A 19078-nucleotide genomic window follows, 5' to 3' on the forward strand; every position below is an offset into this window, starting at 1 on the left:
ATCACTGCCTCTGTCTGCACCTCCACATTGCTTTCTCCTCCGTGTGTCTGTATCTTCCCCCCTTCTCTATGCCACAGTTCTCCCTCTGCCTTTCTCTTGTCATTGGATTTAGGGTCTACATAGAAAATCCAGTATAATCTCATCTCAAGATCCTTAACAATGGCATCTGTAAAGACGCTTGTTACATCTAAGGAACACAAGTTCCAGGGATTTGGTGTGGATTTATCTTTTAAGAACTATCACTCGACCCATTATCAGTAATAAACATAAAGAGGGAGAGAAAAAAGTCAGAACTATTTGAGACGTATAGCCAGCAGAACTTGATGATTAGTTGGCTGTGGAGAGCAAAGGAGAGAGAGAAGTCAAGAGTAACTTATAACTAAAGTATCTAGATGGTGCCATCTGCTGTGATAGAGAACATGAACAGAGATCCAGTGTAATAAAGAAGATGACGAACTTTTGAACACGTTGAGTTTGAGGTGTACCTGGGACACCTAGATGGAGATGTTCAGCAGATAATGGGACCTATGCATCTGAATATCAGGAGAAAGAACTAGGCTCAGAATAGATATTTGGGAGTTTATGAGCATATAAATGGTAATTTAAAACCTCAAAGAAGATAATATTGCTCAAGAAAATAAATAGGTGGCAAGAATTCCAGAGGACTAAAAGTGGACAAGTGGCAGTTAAGGGACGGACAGAGGAAGACAAGCTCATGAAAGAGATCAAGAGAGTGGTCAAAATTACAAGTTCCAAAATTTAAACAGTAATAAAAAAAATCTACCAACCAAAAAAAGCCCTGGGCCAGATGAATTCACAGGCGAATTCTACCAGACATACCAAGAGCAGTTGGTACCAATCCTACTAAAACTATTCCAAAATATAAAGGAGGAGAGACTCCTCCTCAATTCATTCTATGAAGCCAGCATCACCCTGATACCCAAATCTGGCAAAGACACCGTGAAAACAGAAAGCTATAGGCTAATATCCTTGATGAACATAGACACAAAAATCCTCAACAAAATACCAGCAAACTGGATCCAGTAACACATCAAAAAGTTACTTCACCATGATTAAGTAGGCTTTATTCCTGGGGTTGTAAAAGTTAGTTCACCATACACATATCAATAAATGAGATTCACCACATAACAGAATTAAAAACAAAAACCACATGAACATCTCAATGGATGCAGAAGAAGCTTTTGATAAAATTCAATATCCCTTCATGATAAAAATCCTCAACACTTGGTATCAAAGGAACATACCTCAAAATAATAAGAGCCATCTATGACAAACCCACAGCCAACATCATGCTGAACAGGCAGAAGCTGGAAACATTCTCCTTAAGAATTAGAGCAAAACAAGGATGCACACTCTCACCACTCCTATTCAACACAGTATTAGAAGTCCTATCCAGAGAAGTCAGTCAAGAGAAAGAAGAAAAGGCATCCAAATAGGAAAATAAGTCAAATTATCTCTCTTCACTGACAATATGACTCTATATCTAGAAAGCTTTAAAGACTCCACCAAAAGGCTCCTAGACCTGATAAATGAAAAGAAGTCAAATTATCTATCTTCACTGACAATATGATTCTATTTCTAGAAAACCTTAAAGACTCAACCAAAAGGCTCCCAGACATGATAAATTACTTCAGTAAAACTTCATGATACAAAATTAATGTAAAAACTCAGTAGCATTTCTATACACCACTAATGTTAAAGCTGAGAGCCAAATCAAGAACATAATCCCATTTAAAATATCCACGAAAAAATAAATTACCTAGGAATACATCTAACCAAGCGGGTGAAAGATCTCTACAAGGAGAACTACAAAACACTGCTGAAAGAAACCATAGAAGACACAAACAAATGGAAAACTATTTCATACTCATGGATTTGGAAGACTCAATATCGTTAAAATATACATAATGCCCAAAGCAATCTACAGATTCAATGCTATTCCTATCAAACTACCAATGTCATTTTTCACAGAATTAGAAAAAAACTATTCTAAAATTCATATGGAAACAAAAAAGAGCCCAAGTAGCCAAAGCAATCCTAAACCAAAAAAACAAATCCAGAAGCATCACACTAGCCAACTTTAAACTGTATTATAAGGCTACAGTAACCAAAACAGCATGATACTGGTACTAAAACAGACACATAGACCAATGGAACAAAATAGAAAACCCAGAAATAAAGCTGCACACCTACAATCAACTGATCTTCAACAAAACTGACAAAAATAAGCAATGGGAAAAAAAACTCCCTATTCAATAAATGGTGCTGGATTAACTGGCTATTCACATGCAGCGGAAGAATGAAACTGGATCCCTACCTATCACCAGATATGAAAATTAACTCAAGAAGGATTAAAGACTTAAATGTAAGACCTCAAACTATAAAAATTCTAGAAGAAAACCAATACGATTTTGGACAGTGGCCTTGTCAAAGAATTTATGACTAAGTCCTCAAAAGCAATTGAAACACAAACAAAAATTGACAGTGGGACCTAATTATACTAAAGAGCTTCTGCACAGCAAAAGAAACAATCAATAGAGTAAACAGATAACCTACAGAATGGGAGAAAATATTCGCAAACTGTGCACCCAACAAAGGTCTAATATCTAGACTCTATAAAGAACTTAAATCAACAAGCAAAAAACAAACAACTCCATAAAAACTGGGCAAAGGACATGATCAGACACTTTTCAAAAGAAGACATACAACCAGCCAACAAACATATGAAAAAATGTTCACCATCACTAATTATCAGAGACATGCAAATCAAAACCATGAGATACTATGTTACACCAGTCAGAACAGCTATTATTAAAAAGTCAAAAAAAAACCAGATGTTGGCAAGGCTGTGGAGAAAAGGGAGCACTTATATACTCTTGGTGGGAATGTAAATTAATTCAGCTACTGTAGAAAGCAGTTTAGAGATTTCTCAAAGAACTAAAACTAGAACTACTATTTGACCCAGCAATCCCATTACTGGAGATATACCCAAAGGAAAATAAATCATTCTACCAAAAAGACACATGCATTCATATGCTCATTGCAGCACTATTCACAATAGCAAAGATATGGAATCAACCTAAGTGCCTATCGGTGGTGGATTAGATAAAGAAAATGTGGCACATGTATACCATGGAATACTCCACAGCCATAAAATAAAATGAAATCATATCCTTTGCAGCAACATAGATGCAGCTGGAAGCCATTATCCTAAGTGAATTAACACAGAACAGAAAACCAAAGACCACATTTTCTCACTCATAAGTGGGAGCTAAACATTAAGTACTCATACACACAAGATGGGAACAATTGACACTGGGGCCTGCAAGACGAAGGTGAGAGAGGGAGACAAGGTTGAAAAACTATTAGGTTCTATGCTCACTACCTGGTGACAGGGTCACTCATACCCCAAACCTCAGCATCAAGCTACAGAGCCTTGTAACAAACCTGCACATGTACCCCCTGAATCTAGAATAAAAGTTGAAATTTTTTTTAAAAGGAAGGAATGGTCAAACAGTTACAAATAATTCCAAGAGGATGTGATGTCCAGAAGCAAGAGTCATTTTTAGAAGTGGGTAACCATGAGCAATGTTATAGAGCACAGAGGACAAGTGAGATAAGTAAAGTATTGAAGCAGATGATAGAGTTGGAGGGGTACCAGGGGGGTACCCATAAGAAAAGCAGTCCAGATAAAAAGAAAGCACATGCAAAGGCCATGAACATTTCAGGCATGCCCAAAGAACAGCAAGAAGGCCAATGTGGTTGGAACACAGCGAGCAAGGGAAGTAAGAAAGGAGTTGAGAAGTTACAGAAGTCCTGATAGTATAAGACCTTTCCAGCCATTTTCAGAACTATAGCTTTTATTTTGAGTGAGAATGGGACTCTCTCAGAGGGTTTTCTGCAGAGGAATGACATAATCTGATTCTTTTTTAACAGGATCACTCCAACAATTGTGAAAACAAGAGATGAAACTCAAAAGATATGTTGGAGACAGACTGTATGTGGGAGGATGTACATAGGGAGATTAGTTAGGAAGGAAGTGATTGCAACAATCTCAGCAAGAGATGATGGCAGCTTAGACCAAGGTGCTAGCTATGAAGGTGAGAAGAGATGTGATTATGGATATATTTGAAGGTGGGCCCCACAAAATAGCTGAAGGATTAGACACAGAGTGAGAAAAAGATGAGTCAAGGATAATCCCAAAGATCTTGACCTAGGATACTAGAAGACTAGAGTCACCATGAGGGAGAAACACACCTTCTATGTACAAACAGTAGGCTCGCTATACAAGTGAAACTTCAAGGTAAATATCTAGTCCTTTATTCCAACCAGATCACCTACCCTATACCCCTTCTGTGTAATAATTTTGCTGCAGTCACTATATATGATGTTTCAAGAGACATATCAAGTACTATGGCATTAAAGTTCAACATGAAAAAGCAAAAAAAAAAAAAAATGAAGCTGCTCTCTTCAATAAATGTTGAAGAGAGATTGCAAAGGACTGGTAAAGAAAACCATTCACTGGCCAGGTGCAGTGGCTCACATCTAAAATCTCAACACTTGTCAGGGCCAAGGCAGAGGAGTGCTTGCGGCCAGGAGTTTGAGACCAGCCTGGACAACATACCAAGACCACTGTCTCTACAAAAAATATTAAAAATATTAAAAATTAAGAATAAATTTTATTAATTAAGTTGCTTTTTAATTAACAGGTGTGGTGGCATGTACCTGTAGTCCTAGCAACCGGGGAGCCTGATACAGAAGAATAGTTTGAACCCAGTAACTTGAGGCTGCAGTGAGCCATCCATGATCATACCGATGCACTCCAGCCTAGGAAACAGAGCAAGACCCTGACTCTAAAAAATAAATAAATAAATAAATAAAACTCACTTGATTGACTTACAGTATGTTTCATTGCATACCACAAACTTGAAAATGCACAGATGTTCCTCCCATAATATACCAGAAAACCTGGTGATTCACTCTTTAGCAAGAAAGATCCTGGAAAACTTTGATTAAATTGAACCCACCAGTACAACATCATTACTGAAAAATTCATACTTAAGGGGAAAGAAAAATAAGGGTGTTCTTCATGAGAAAAATGTGTCAACTACACATTCTCAATATCCCCCCTACATTAAAGAATCATGACCTATAAACGTTGTGAAATGATACTAGTAAATTGAATAGGTTTTCTTCCCAAAATCTTTGGGTGTTGTTTGAGACATTTAAAGGGTCAGAGCTTGGTAACAACTGAATACTGTGTGGAAATGATTGAGGATGTATTCTACCTTTAGAACCTCTCAGTCACTCAGGAAATTCTCAATTATGGGAATAGGCTATTGCATATGCAAATTGTATTCAATCTGAAATTTATTAGTGTTGCTCCAACATCTTCTATTCAAAAGCAGCCAGATTCTCTCCCATGGGCATATGACTTCCACTGAACCCAAGAGGAATTATGCCAATCTGAGAAGAGTGCAATGGATCCTTCAGAATTTTGGAGCAGAACTAACATTTTGCAGCTGAAAATAGGCATGAGCATCCCACAATGCTTTCACCTAGAAACATGTTGTAACGGGAACTTAGATTCCCAGGTCAGCCCACAAACATTTATTTAATCCATCCTTTTCCTACAACACTCTGTAAACAGTACTGCAGGACCTATCAACATGAGAACCTTGCTTCCATTGATTTAACGAGAGAGTATTTTTGGAACATGGTTACGCACCATGCTTGTACTGGAGTTACAGAGTTGTGGAACACAGAGAACAGAGTCCTCGTCCTCAAGGAGCTCACGGGGATTGGCTCAGACAAGGAGAACATTAAATCCAGCAGAGAGCAGTCGGTGTCATGACAGAAACACGGGCTAGGTGTTGAGGAGGCACAGGCAGCAGTGAGGGGAGGGGGATATCTAGTGCGACACCTGAAGGAAGAACGGGTCTTGAAGGCAGATAAAATGGCTGTGCAAAGCACATTGCAAAGCACACTCAAAACTAAAGCTTATGTCATACAAACACATCTCTCTGACAGTTATTACTCTGTATAGCCCACATGATCTGTAGCCCACCAGGCTGTGAGCTTCCAGTAGGGGATCTACCAGCTTGGGGCAAGACCTTTGGCAGAAGAGAAAGTATTAAGGAGAGTGAAGAGCCAGAGAAAGTGCCATGGGGCATAGGGTAAAGCACGGGAAGGCTAAGAGAAGAAAGCAACATCTCTAGGATACAGGAATGAGACACTTTGGGGGAGGGAGTCCCATAGATCAATCTTTATGAAGAATCTATCCAATTCTAATGCTATGCAAGTTCTGGAGATATAAGGATCCATAAAAGATGTTCCCCAGCATCAATGTATGAGAAAAATAAAATATGTTACTCAACATCTTGAGGTCTGCCAGGGGCACCAAGTGCAGTAACATGTTGTAAAATGGTGAATATAATAGTATCTAAGCTCAGATGATCATTATAAGGAAACCATCTCTGCTTCCCATCCCTAACAACCATTTTCAAGAAACAGATGCTGCTACAATCACCTAAGTTCAATGACACTTATTAGATGACAATAGTAAAAATAACCATAATTGCCGTTATTATTATTATATTACAAATACTTACTGCGTCCAAGATATAGTGTTAAAACCTTGATAGACATTCATGTCAGTTAATGCTCACAGTCAGGATGTAGGTATGGTGATGAGCTCCATTTTACAGGTGAGAGAGGTTCAGTTTTCAAGAGTCATACTTTTAACCACTACTCTGTACCCACTACCATATAAGGGAAGCATGAGAGTGTAGTGTGCCTATTTTTAAATTACTGTTCTCAAGTTAGGGACTCCTGTATGGTGCTATATTCATTTCTGGATTTTTTTAAAGGTGTGGCAGGGAAAAAAACAGGGGAAAGAAGAAGAGGTGTATTTCTTTCCATTGTTAAGAAAAATAAGCAAATGGAAGGAAGGAAGGAAGGAAGGAACGAAGGAAGGAAGGGACGGAGGGAGGGAGGGAGGGAGGGAGGGAGGGAGGGAGGGAGGGAGGGAGGGAGGGAGGGAGGGAGGGAGGGAGGGAAGATGATTTTATTTCAGGGACATATTCTGGTGTAGTTCCAACCCAATTTTTTACACTTTCTATATTGACTTTATCTTATATTGAGGATTGATCTTCAATTGAGACTTGATATTAAAAAAAAATTATCAAAGAATGCCCTCTGCACACACTGGCAAGAGAGCAAATCAACCCCAAAGCTAGCAGAAAACAAGAAATAACTGAAATCAGAGTTGAACTGAAAGAGATTGAGATACCAAAAACCATTCAAAATATCAATGAATCCAGGAGCTGGGTTTTTGAAAAAAATTAACAAAATAGATAGATCACTAGCTAGAGACTCTTAAAACTTCCTGGACCCAGTGAGTTCTTCTAAGCCTTCAGAAATCAGTCATTCCTCTGCTATTTATACTGTTCCAGAGTTACAGAAAATGAGAGAAATTTTATCAATTTATTTATGAAGCTAGCTCATTCCTGATGGAGAAAAAATCCTAACAAATATAGCACACAAAAATATAGCAGTAGAAAAAGAAAACTCTTTAAAATATTAGCCAACTAAATTCTTTAGTACATTTAAAGAATAATAGACCACAACCAAGTAACAGTATTATTGTGTGGGAGTCTAACTCTCTTCATGGTCTCTAAGAACTTGTTTTGTGAATCTGGGTCTTCTTGATTGTTTGTTTGAACCCTTTACCATTATATAATGCCCTTTGTCTTTTTTATCTTTGTTGGCTTAAAGCCTCTTTTGTTTGAAATTAGGATTGTAACGACTGCTTTTTTCTGTTTTTCATTTGCTTTGTAGATTTTTCTCCATCCCTTAATTTTGACCTATGGTTGTCATTGCATGTGAGATGTGTCTCTTAGAGATAGCATATCATTAGATCTTGTCTTTTATCCAGTTTGCCACTCCATGCCTTTGAATTGGGGCATTTCGTCCATTTACAGTCAAGGTTAATATTGATGTTTGTGGATTTGATCCTGTCATCATGATGTTAGCTGGACACTATGCAGACTTATTTGTGTGGTTGATTTTATAGTGTCACTGATCTCTGTACTTAAGTGTGTTTTTGTAGTGGCTGGTAACAATCTTCCCTTTCCATATTTAGTGCTTCCTTCAGGAGCTCTTGTAAAGCAGGTCTGGTGGTAACAAATTCCTTCCACATTTGCTTGTCTGAAAAGGATCTTATTTCTCCTTTGCTTATGAAGCTTTGTTGGGCTGGATACGAAATTTGGCATTCAACTGCTCAAGGAAATAAAAGAGGACACAAACAAATGGAAGAACATTCCATGCTCATGGATAGGAAGAATCAATATCATGAAAATGGCCATACTGCCCAAGGTAATTTATAGATTCGAAGCCACCCCCATCAAGATACCAATGACTTTCTTCACAGAATTGGAAAAAACTACTTTAAAGTTCATATGGAAACAAAAAGATTCTGTATAGCCAAGACAATCCTAAGTAAACAGATCAAAGCTGGAGGCATCACACTACCTGACTTCAAACTACACAGCAAGGCTACAGTAACCAAAACAGCATGGTACTGGTACCAAAACAGACATATAGACCAATGGAACAGAACAGAGCCCTCAGAATTAATACCACACAACTACAACTATCTGATCTTTGACAAATCTGACAAAAACAAGCAATGGGGAAATGATTCCTTATTTAATAAATGGTGCTGGGAAAACTGGCTAGCCATATGTAGAAAGCTGAAACTGGATCCCTTCCTTACACCTTATACAAAAATTAATTCAAGATGGATTAAAGACTTAAATGTTAGACCTAAAACCATAAAAACTCTAGAAGAAAACCTAGGCAATACCATTCAGGACATAGGCATGGGCAAGAACTTCATGACTAAAACACCAAAAGCAATGGCAACAAAAGCCAAAATAGACAAATGGGATCTAATTAAACTAAAGAGCTTCTGCACAGCAAAAGAAACTATCATCAGAGTGAACAGGCAACCTACAGAATGGGAGAAAATTTTTGCAATCTACCCATCTGACAAAGGGCTAATATCCAGAATCTACAAAGAATTCAAACAAATTTACAAGAAAAAATCAAACAACCCCATCAAAAAGTGGGCAAAGGATATGAATAGACACTTTTCAAAATAAGACATTTATGCAGCCAACAGACACGTGAAAAAATGCTCATTATCACTGGCCATCAGAGAAATGCAAATCAAAACCACAGTGAGATACCATCTCACACCAGTTAGAATGGCGATCATTAAAAAGTCAGGAAACAACAGGTGCTGGAGAGGATGTGGAGAAATAGGAACGCTTTTACACTGTTGGTGGAAGTGTAAACTAGTTCAACCATTGTGGAAGACAGTGTGGCGATTCCTCAAGGATCTAGAACTAGAAATACCATTTGACCCAGCCATCCCATTAGTGGGTATACACCCAAAGGATTATAAGTCATGCTGCTATAAAGACACATGCACACATATGTTTACTGAGGCACTATTCACAGTAGCAAAGACTTGGAACCAACCCAAATGTCCATCAGTGATAGACTGGATTAAGAAAATGTGGCACATATACACTATGGAATACTATGCAGCCATAAAAAAGGATGAGTTCATGTCTTTTGTAGGGACATGGATGAAGCTGGAAACCATCATTCTGAGCAAACTATTGCAAAGACAGAAAACCAAACACCGCATGTTCTCACTCATAGGTGGGAATTGAACAATGAGAACACTTGGACACAGGGTGGGGAACATCACACACCAGGACCTGTTGTGGAGTCGGGTGAAGTGGGGAGGGATAACATTAGGAGAAATACCTAATGTAAATGATGAGTTAATGGGTGCAGCACACCAACATGGCACATGTATACATATGTAACAAACCTGCATGTTCTGCACATGTACCCTAGAACTTAAAGTATAATTTAAAAAAAAAAAGAAAGAAAAAAAATTGGGGGTTGTAATTTCTTTTCTTTAAGAATGTTGAAAATTGGCCCCCAATCTCTTCTGGCTTGTAGGGTTTCTGCGGAGAGGTTCGCTGTTAAGTCTGATGGGCTTCCCTTTGTAGGTGATCTGGCCTTTCTCTCTAACTGCCTTTAACATTTTTTCTTTCATTTCAACCCTGGAGAATCTCATACTTATGTGTCTTTGGGATAATCTTCTTGTGAACTATCTTACTGTGGTTCTCTGCATTTCCTGAATCTGAATGTTGGCCTCTCTAGCTAGGTTGGGAAAGTTCTCATGGATGATACTCTGAAATATATTTTCCAAGTTGCTTCTATTCTCCCCATCTCTTTCAGGGACAACAATGCATCATAAATTTGGTCTTTTACAGAATTCCATATTTCTTGAAGGTTTTATTTATTCCTTTTCATTCTTTTTTCTCTATTCTTCTCTGACTACCTTATTTCAGAAAGCCAGTCTTCAAGCTCTGAGATTCTTTCCTCAGCATGATCCATTCTATTTAAATTTGTGATTACATTATGAAATTTTTATAGTGTGTTTTTCAGATCTATCAGGTTGGTTACATTCTTTTCTATACCAGCTATTTTGTCTGTCAGCTCCTGTATTGTTTTATTGTGATTCTTAGCTTCCTTGGATTAGGTTTCAGTATACTCCTACATCTCAATGATCTTTGTTCCTATTTATATTCTGAATTCTATTTCTATCATTCAGCCATCTCAACCTGTTTCAGAATACTTGCTGGAGAGCTAGTGAGGTCGTTTGAAAGAAAGAAGGCAGTCTGGCTTTTTTAATTGTCAGAATTCTTGTGCTGGTTCTTTTTCATCTTTGTGGACTGATGTTCCTTCAGTCTTTGAAGTTGCTGTCCTTTGGATGGTTTTTTTTTTATTATGTTTGATGATCTTGAGGGTTTGACTATGGTATAAGGTGGGTTCAGTAAACTAGGTTCATTTCTGGAAGATTTTAGGGGGCCCAGGCTCAGCTCCCAACTCCTGGACTGCATGCTCTAACTCTGGGGGACTGGTATCGGGCCCCAGCTTTTGTCTCTGGCTCCCTGAAATTAGATCTGTCCTCATTTGCACATGCTAGCAGCAGCAATAGCAGCACAGTGGGATTCAGGCTTGTTGACCACAGCAGGGTGCTAGTGGGTGCCAGCCTTTGTGTGGGTGATCACAGATACAACAGAGGCAGCACAGCTTGCAGGGTTGCAGGGGGCCCCCGACAAGTGACTGTGGGAGTGGTCACACTGGTGGTGGTGTTAGCTCAGGGGTGGGTTGCTGGCAAGTGCAGGCCTGTGTGTGCCCTCTATGCATGTTCATGCTGGCAAGTGTGGTCACTCAGGGCACGGCAGGGTCTCCTGTTCTCCTTGCCTAGTTTGAATAGCTGTTCCAACTCTTTTTTCTATTTTATTTTAAGTTCCAGGATACATGTGCAGGATGTGCATGTTTATTACGTAGGTAAACATGTGCCATGGTGGTTTGCTGCACCTGTCAACCCATCACCTATTTTTCCTGATGTTCTCCCTCCCCACACACACCTCTGCCACAACAGGCCCCAGTGTGTGTTTTTCCCCTCCCTGTGTCTATGTGTTCTTATTGTTCAGCTCCCACTTATAAGTGACAACATGCAGCGTTTGGTTTTCTGTTCTTGCATTAGTTTGCTGAGAATAATGGCCTCCAGCTCCATCCATGTCCCTGCAAAGGACATGATCTCTTTCCTTTTTATTGTTTCACAGTATTCCATAGTGTATATGTACCTCACTTTGTTTATCCAGCCTATCATTTTTGGGCATATGAGTTGATTCCATGTTTTTGCTATTGTGAATAGTGCTGCAATGAACACATGCATGCATATATCTTTATAATAGAATGATTTATATTCCTTTGGATATATACCCAGTAATGGGATTGCTGGGGGAAAACAGTATTTCTGGTTCTAGGTCTTTGAGAAATAACCACACTGTCTTCCACAATGGTTGAACTAATTTACATTCCCACCAACAGTGTAAAAGCATTCCTATTTCTCCACAGCCTTGTCAGCATCTGTTGTTTCTTGACTTTTTAATAATTGCCATTAATGGGTGCAGCACACCAACATGGCACATGTATACATATGTAACAAACCTGCACATTGTGCACATGTACCCTAAAACTTAAAGTATAATAATAATAATAAATAATAATAATAATAATTGCCATTCTGACTAGCATGAGATGGTATCTCATTGTGGTTTTGATTTGCATTTCTGTAATTATCAGTGATGTTAGTTTTTTTTTTCATGTTTTTTGGGCACATAAATGTCTTCTTTTGAGAAGTGTTGTTCATGTCCTTTGCCCACTTTTTAATGGGGTTGTTTGGTTTTTTTCTTGTAAGTTTGTTTAAGTTCCTTTTAGATTCTGTATATTGGACCTTTGTCAGATGGACAGATTGCAAAAATTTTCTCCCATTCTGTAGGTTGTCTGTTCAGTCTTATGAGTTTTTATATATATACATATATATGTGTATATATATATTTTTTTTTTTTGCTGTGCAGAGGCTCTGTAGTTTAATTAGATTCCATGTTTCCATTTTTGCTTTTGTGGCCATTGCTTTTCACGTTTTCGTCATGAAATCCTTGCCCATGCCTATGTCCTGAATGGTATTGCCTAGATTTTCTTCCAGGGTTTCTACAGTTTGGGGTTTTACCTTTAAGTTTTTATTCTATCTTGAGTTAACCTTTGTATAAGGTATATGGAAGGGATCCAGTTTCAATTTTCTGCATATAGCTAGCCAGTTCTCCCAGTACCATTTATTAAATAGGGAATGCTTTCCCCATTGCTTGCTTTTTCAGGTTTATCAAAGATCAGATGGTTGTAGATGTGTGGTCTTATTTCTGAGTTCTCTATTCTGCTCCATTGATCTACATGTCTGTTTTTGTACCAGTACCATGCTGTTTTGGTTACTGTAGCCTTGTAGTATAGTATGAAGTCAGGTAGCATGATGCCTCCAGCTTTGATCTGTTTACTTAGGATTGTCTTGGCTATACAGAATCTTTCTGGTTCTATATGAATTTTAAAGTAGGCTTTTCTAATTCTGTGAAGAATGTCAGTGGTAGTTTAATGGGAATAGCATTGAATCTATAAATTACTTTGGGTAGTATGGCCATTTTCATAATATTGATTCTTCCTATCCATAGGCATGGAATGATTTTCCATTTGTTTGTGTCCTCTCTTATTTCCTTGAGCAGTGGTTTGTAGTTCTCCCTGAAGAAGTCCTTCACTTTCCTCATTAGCTGTATTCCTAGATATTTTATTCTCTTTGTAGCAAATGTGAATGGGAGTTCATTCATGATTTGGCTGTCTGCTTGTCTGTTGCTGGTGTACGGGAATGCTTGTGACTTTTGCAGATTATTTTGTATCCTGAGACTTTGCTGAAGTTGCTTATCAGCTTAAGAAGCTTTGGGGCTGAGTTGATGGAGTTTTCTAGATATAAGATCATGTCATCTGCAAACAGATACAGTTTGATTTCCTCTCTTCCTATTTGAATACCTTTATTTCATTCTCTTGCCTGATTGCCCTTGCCAGAACTTCTAATACTATGTTGAATAGGAGTGGTAAGAGAGGATATCCTTGTTTTGTGCCTGTTTTCAAGGGGAATGCTTCCGGCTTTTGCCCATTCCGTATGATATTGGCTGTGTGTTTGTCATAAATGGCTCTTACTATTTTGAAGTATGTTCCATCAATACCTAGTTTATTGAGAGTTTTTAACGTGAAGGTATGTTGAATTTTATTAAAGGCCTTTTCTTTGTCTATTGAGATAATCATGTGGTTTTCATCTTTAGTTCTGTTTATGTGATGAGTTACATTTATTGATTTGCATATGTTGAATGAGGCTTGCAACCCAGGAATGAGCCAGCTTGATCATAGTGGATAAGCTTTTTGATGTGCTGCTGAATTCAGTTTGCCAGTATTTTATTGAGGATTTCTGTATCAATGTTCATTAGAGATATTGGCCGGAAGTTTTCTTTTTCTGTTTTATTTCTGACAGGTTTTGGTGTCAGGATGATGCTGGCCTCATAGAATGAGTAAGAGAGGAGTCTTTCCTCCTCAGTTGTTTGGAATAGATTAAGAGGAAATGGTCCCAGCTCTTCTTTGTACCTCTGTTAGAATTCAGCTGTAAATCCATCTGGTTTGGGGCTTTTTTTGGTTGGTAGGCTATTTATTACTGCCTCAATTTTAGAACTTGTTTTTGGTCTCTTCAGGGATTCAACTTCTTCCTGGTTCAGTCTTAGAGGGTGTATGTGTCCAGGAATTTATTCATTTCTTCTAGATTTTCTAGTTTATTTGCATACATGTGTTCATAGTATCCTCTGATGGTTGTTTGTATTTCTGTGCAGTCAGTAGTGATATCCCATTTACCATTTTTGTTGTGTCTATTTGATTCTTCTCTCTTTTCTTCTTTATTAGTCTAGCTAGTGGTGTATTTTATTAATTTTTTCCACAACCTGTATTTATTGATTTTTTGAAGGGTTTTTCATGTCTCTATCTCCTTCAGTTCCATGCTTATCTTGGTTATTTCTTGTCTTCTGCTAGCTTTAGGGTTTGTTTGCTCTTGGTTCTCTAGTTCTTTTGGTTGTCATGTTAGAATGTCAATTTGAGATCTTTCTAGCTTTTTGATGTGGGAGTTTAGTGCTATAGGTTTCCCTCTTAACACTGCTTTAGCTGCGTCCCAGAGATTCTGGTACATTGTCTCTTTGTTCTCCTTGGTTTCAAAGAACTTGATTTCTGCCTTAATTTCATTATTTACCCAGAAGTGATTCAGGATCAGGTTGTTCAATTTCCCTACAGTTGTGTGGTTATAAATGAGTTTCTTAATCTTTAGTTCTAATTTGATTGTGAGAGACTGTTATTTCAGTTTTGCATTTGCTGAGGATTGTTTTACTTCCAATTATGTGACTGATTTTAGAGTAAGTGCCATGTGGCACTGAGAAGAATGTATATTATGTCATTTTGGGGTGTAGAGTCCTGTAGATATCTATCAGGTCCACTTGATCCAGAGGTGAGTTCAAGTCCTGAATATCTTTATTAATTTTTTGTCTTGATGATCTGTCTGATGTGGACAGTGGGGTGTTAAAGTCTCCCACTATTATTGTGTGGGAGTCTAAGTCTCTTTGGAGGTCTCTAAGAACTTGTTTTATAAATCTGGGTGCTCCTGTATTGGGTGCATATATATTTAGGACAGTTAGCTCTTCTTGTTGAATTGAACACTTCACCATTGTGCTATGCTCTTTTTCGTCTTTTTTGATCTTTGTTGGCTTAAAGCCTGCTTTGTTATAAACTAGGATTGCAACCTCTGCTTTTTTCTGTTTTCCATTTGCTTAATAAATTTTCCTCCCTCCCTTTATTTTGAGCCTATGTGTGTCTTTGCACATGAGATGGGTCTCTTGAATATAACACATCGATGGGTCTTGACTCTTTATCCAGCTTGCCATTCTGTGTCTTTTAATTGGGCATTTAACCCATTTACATTTAAGGTTAATATTGTTATGTGTGAATTTGATCCTGTCATTATGATGCTAGCTGGTTATTTTTCAGACTTATTGATGTAGTTGCTTCATAGTGTCATTGGTCTGTGTACATCAGTGTGTTTTTGTAGTGGCTGGTAATGATTTTTCCTTTCCATATTTAGTGCTTCCTTCAGGAGCTCTTGCAAGGCAAGCCTGGTGATGATAAATTACCTGAGCATCTGCTTGTCTGAAAAGGATTTTATTACTCCTTCACTTATGAAGCTTAGTTTTGCCAGATATGAAATTCTGGGTTGGAAATTCTTTAAGAATGTTGAATATGGGCCCCCACTCTCTTCTGGCATATAGGGTTTCTGCTGAGAGATCCGCTGTTAGTCTGATGAGTTTCCCTTTGTAGGCAACCTGGCCTTTCTTTCTGGCTGCCCTTAACACTTTTTCTTTCATTTTGACTTTGGAGAATCTGATGATTATGCATCTTGGGGTTGATCTTCTCAGGGAGTATCTTACTGGGGTTCTCTGGATTTCCTGAATTTGAATGTTGGCCTGTCTTGCTGGGTTGTGGAAGTTCTCCTGGATGATATCCTGAAGTATGTTTTCCAACTTGGTTTCACTTTCCCCATCTCTTTCAGGTACCCCAATCACTTAGAGGTTCAGTCTTTTTACATAATCCCATAGTTCTCAGAGGTTTTGTTCATTTCTTTTCATTCTTTTTTCTCTAATCTTGTCTACCTGTCTTATTTCAGCAAAACAGTCTTCAAGCTCTGAAATTCTTTCCTCCTCTTGGTCTATTTGGCTATTGATATTTGTGGTTGCATTGTGAAGTTCTCATGTTGTGTTTTTCAGCTCATTTATGTTCCTCTCTAAACTAGTTATTCTGATTAACAGCTACTGTAGTGTTTTATCTTGGTTCTTAGCTTCTTTGCATTGGGTTAGAACATGATCCTTTAGCTCAGTAAAGTTCATTACTACCCATCTTCTGAAGCCTACTTCCATCAGTTCATCCATCTCAGCCTCAGCCCAGTTCTGTGCCCTTGCAGGAGAGGTGTTCCGATCATTTGGAGGAGAAGAGGCATGTTGGCTTTTTGAGTTTTCAGTGTTTTCTCATTGATTCTTTATCATCTTCGTGACTTTATCTACCTTCAATCTTTGAGGCTGCCGACCTTTGGATGGGGTTTTTGTGGGGACTTTTTTGTCGATTGTTGTTGTTGCTTTCTGTTTGTTTTTCTTTTAACAGCCAGCCCCCTCTTCCACAGGGCTGCTGCAGTTTTCTGGGGGTCCACTCCATACCCTATTTGCCTGGCTCCCTCCTGCAGCTGGACGTGTCACCAGTGGAGGCTGCAGAACAGCAAAGATGGCTGCCTGCTCCTCCCTCTGGGAGCTCTGTCCCAGAGACAGACCTGACGCCAGCAGGAACTCTCCTGTATAAAGTGTCTGGCAACCTCTGTTGGGAAATCTTACCCAGCCAGCAGGCACAGGATCAGGGACCCTCTTAACAAAGCACTCTGGCTGCCCCTTGGTAGAGGAGGTGCACTGCACTGGGGGGAATCTTGCTTATCAGGACTTCCCAGATTCCTCAGAGCCAGAAGGGGAAAAGACTAAGTTCACTGATCCACAGAGACCACAGGCACCCCTCACCCCAGGGACTCCATCCCAGGCATATCAGAGTTCTGTCTGTAAACCCCTAAGCTGGAGTTGCTGAAATTCCCACAGGGAGGCCCCACTCAATGAGGAGAGATGGGTCCAACTTCGGCCTAAACAGGCAGCCTGGCCATGATCTGCCACAGTCGCTGTGCTGTGCTGTGCTGTGGGGAATGCTTCCTGGGTCCAAACCACTCAGTCTCCCCGCACCAGCAGGGGAAAACGGCAAACTGGAGCTGCAGTGATGGCTGCCACTCCTCCCCTGAAAAACTCAGTGGTCTTAGGCAGCAGGTAGCCACAGTGATGGCGGCTGTCCCATCCTCCCAGGAACTCAGTAGTCTTAGGCAATCTCCAGTGGATTGGCCAAATAGGGTCTGCATAGCTCTGTGCTTGGAACCCAAGGTGCTGGTGGTGTGGGCTCATGAGGGTATCTCCTGATCTGCAGGTTGCACAGATCCATGGAAAATTTGCCCATTTCCTGGGCAGGTAGCACAATCACTCACTGCCTCCCTTGGCTGGGGATGGGAGCTCCCCCTGCCTCTTACAGATCCTGGGTGGGCTGTCAGAGCAACCTGCTTTTCCTGGCTCTCTGTGGGTCATGCCAGCCACCTAGTCATTCCCAATGAGAGAACCTGGATACCTCAGTTGCCGGTACAGGATTCACTCACCGTTTTCATTCTTCTCAGAACCGCAGCTCTGTTCCAAATCTTTCCAAAAGCCTCGCTCAAAAATGCCTACCAACTTTCTCTGTAACAAACTCTTAATTTGAGCACGAGATAAAGGCCTTTCCTCTCATTCTAACTTGATGCAAAGAGAATGAAGAAATTAGAAAGATAAAAATATCTGTAAACTATACTGTGATTCTGAATTATATTGAGTCAAATGCTTTAAGACTGCTTACTAGAGTCTCAGTTTGCTCAATTTACTTAATGTTTAGAAAGCTTTATACAGTAAGGAGTATAATTTTGTCTCATTTATTACTGATTAGATATGGTTATTTCCATCTGATACTGGAAAACTGGCAACACAGAAATGCTGAATTCCAGGTACTTGTCAACCAGTAAGCGTGAAACCTGGATTTGTTTTTTATTATATGTATGCCATGGACAAGTTACTCCCTTAAAAACCTCAAGTTTTTCATTTGTAAAATGGGCATAGTGGCTCCTACCTTTCAAGCTGTCTGTGAGGCTTGGAGATGGGGTATATAAGGTGCTACTCTACTTCTTCATACTCTCCTTCATCTGTTTTTTCTCCCTTATTCCTTTCCATTGTCAAGGGGCTAACCCTCTTCTCTCTATTGTAGAATAAGAATGATATTTTATTATTTCAATGTTCATTCCCATTTGACAATGACAGCAATCTATTTTAGCAATATCAGCTATACCAGTTCTACATCCACTCTCTTTCCTATCCCTCAGCTTGTAGGAGTTAACTAGCTTCCCTTCAAAGAAATAGATTCTAACACTAAAACAAAATGATTCCACCCCGGTGGAAACTCTCATGAAGAAAAAATTAAAGAACTTTCCAAAAAGTGTAAAAGATAGCAGCAGCTGCTCTCTTACATAATGATACAATATTCTTGTGAAAAACTTGGGTGAGAGTCCAGGAAATGTCTAGAGTGACTGTCTTTCTGAAGTAAACATCTGTGTTGATGGGAAATTGAGACATAAACACACATTCAGAATTCAAACACAATTCCCAAGTGTCACATTAGAATTCCACTGGTTTTTATGGAAAAAAATAGATCTCCTAAGCTTTGTAAAATTTCATGTAACAGCAGCCAAAGTCAACCACACAGGATTTTCATCTGTGTGTTTCGGGAAACAATTGGAAAAATTCAAACTGATTTTTTAATGGCTTTTGAATAACTTGGGCATCTTCAACAGTGCCTACATCAGATCTATGGTCCTTCTGTGCAACTGACACCAGCC

The sequence above is a fragment of the Pan paniscus genome, chromosome 1 (genome assembly GCF_029289425.2).
Source record: "Pan paniscus chromosome 1, NHGRI_mPanPan1-v2.0_pri, whole genome shotgun sequence".
NCBI classification, from domain to species: domain Eukaryota; kingdom Metazoa; phylum Chordata; class Mammalia; order Primates; family Hominidae; genus Pan; species Pan paniscus.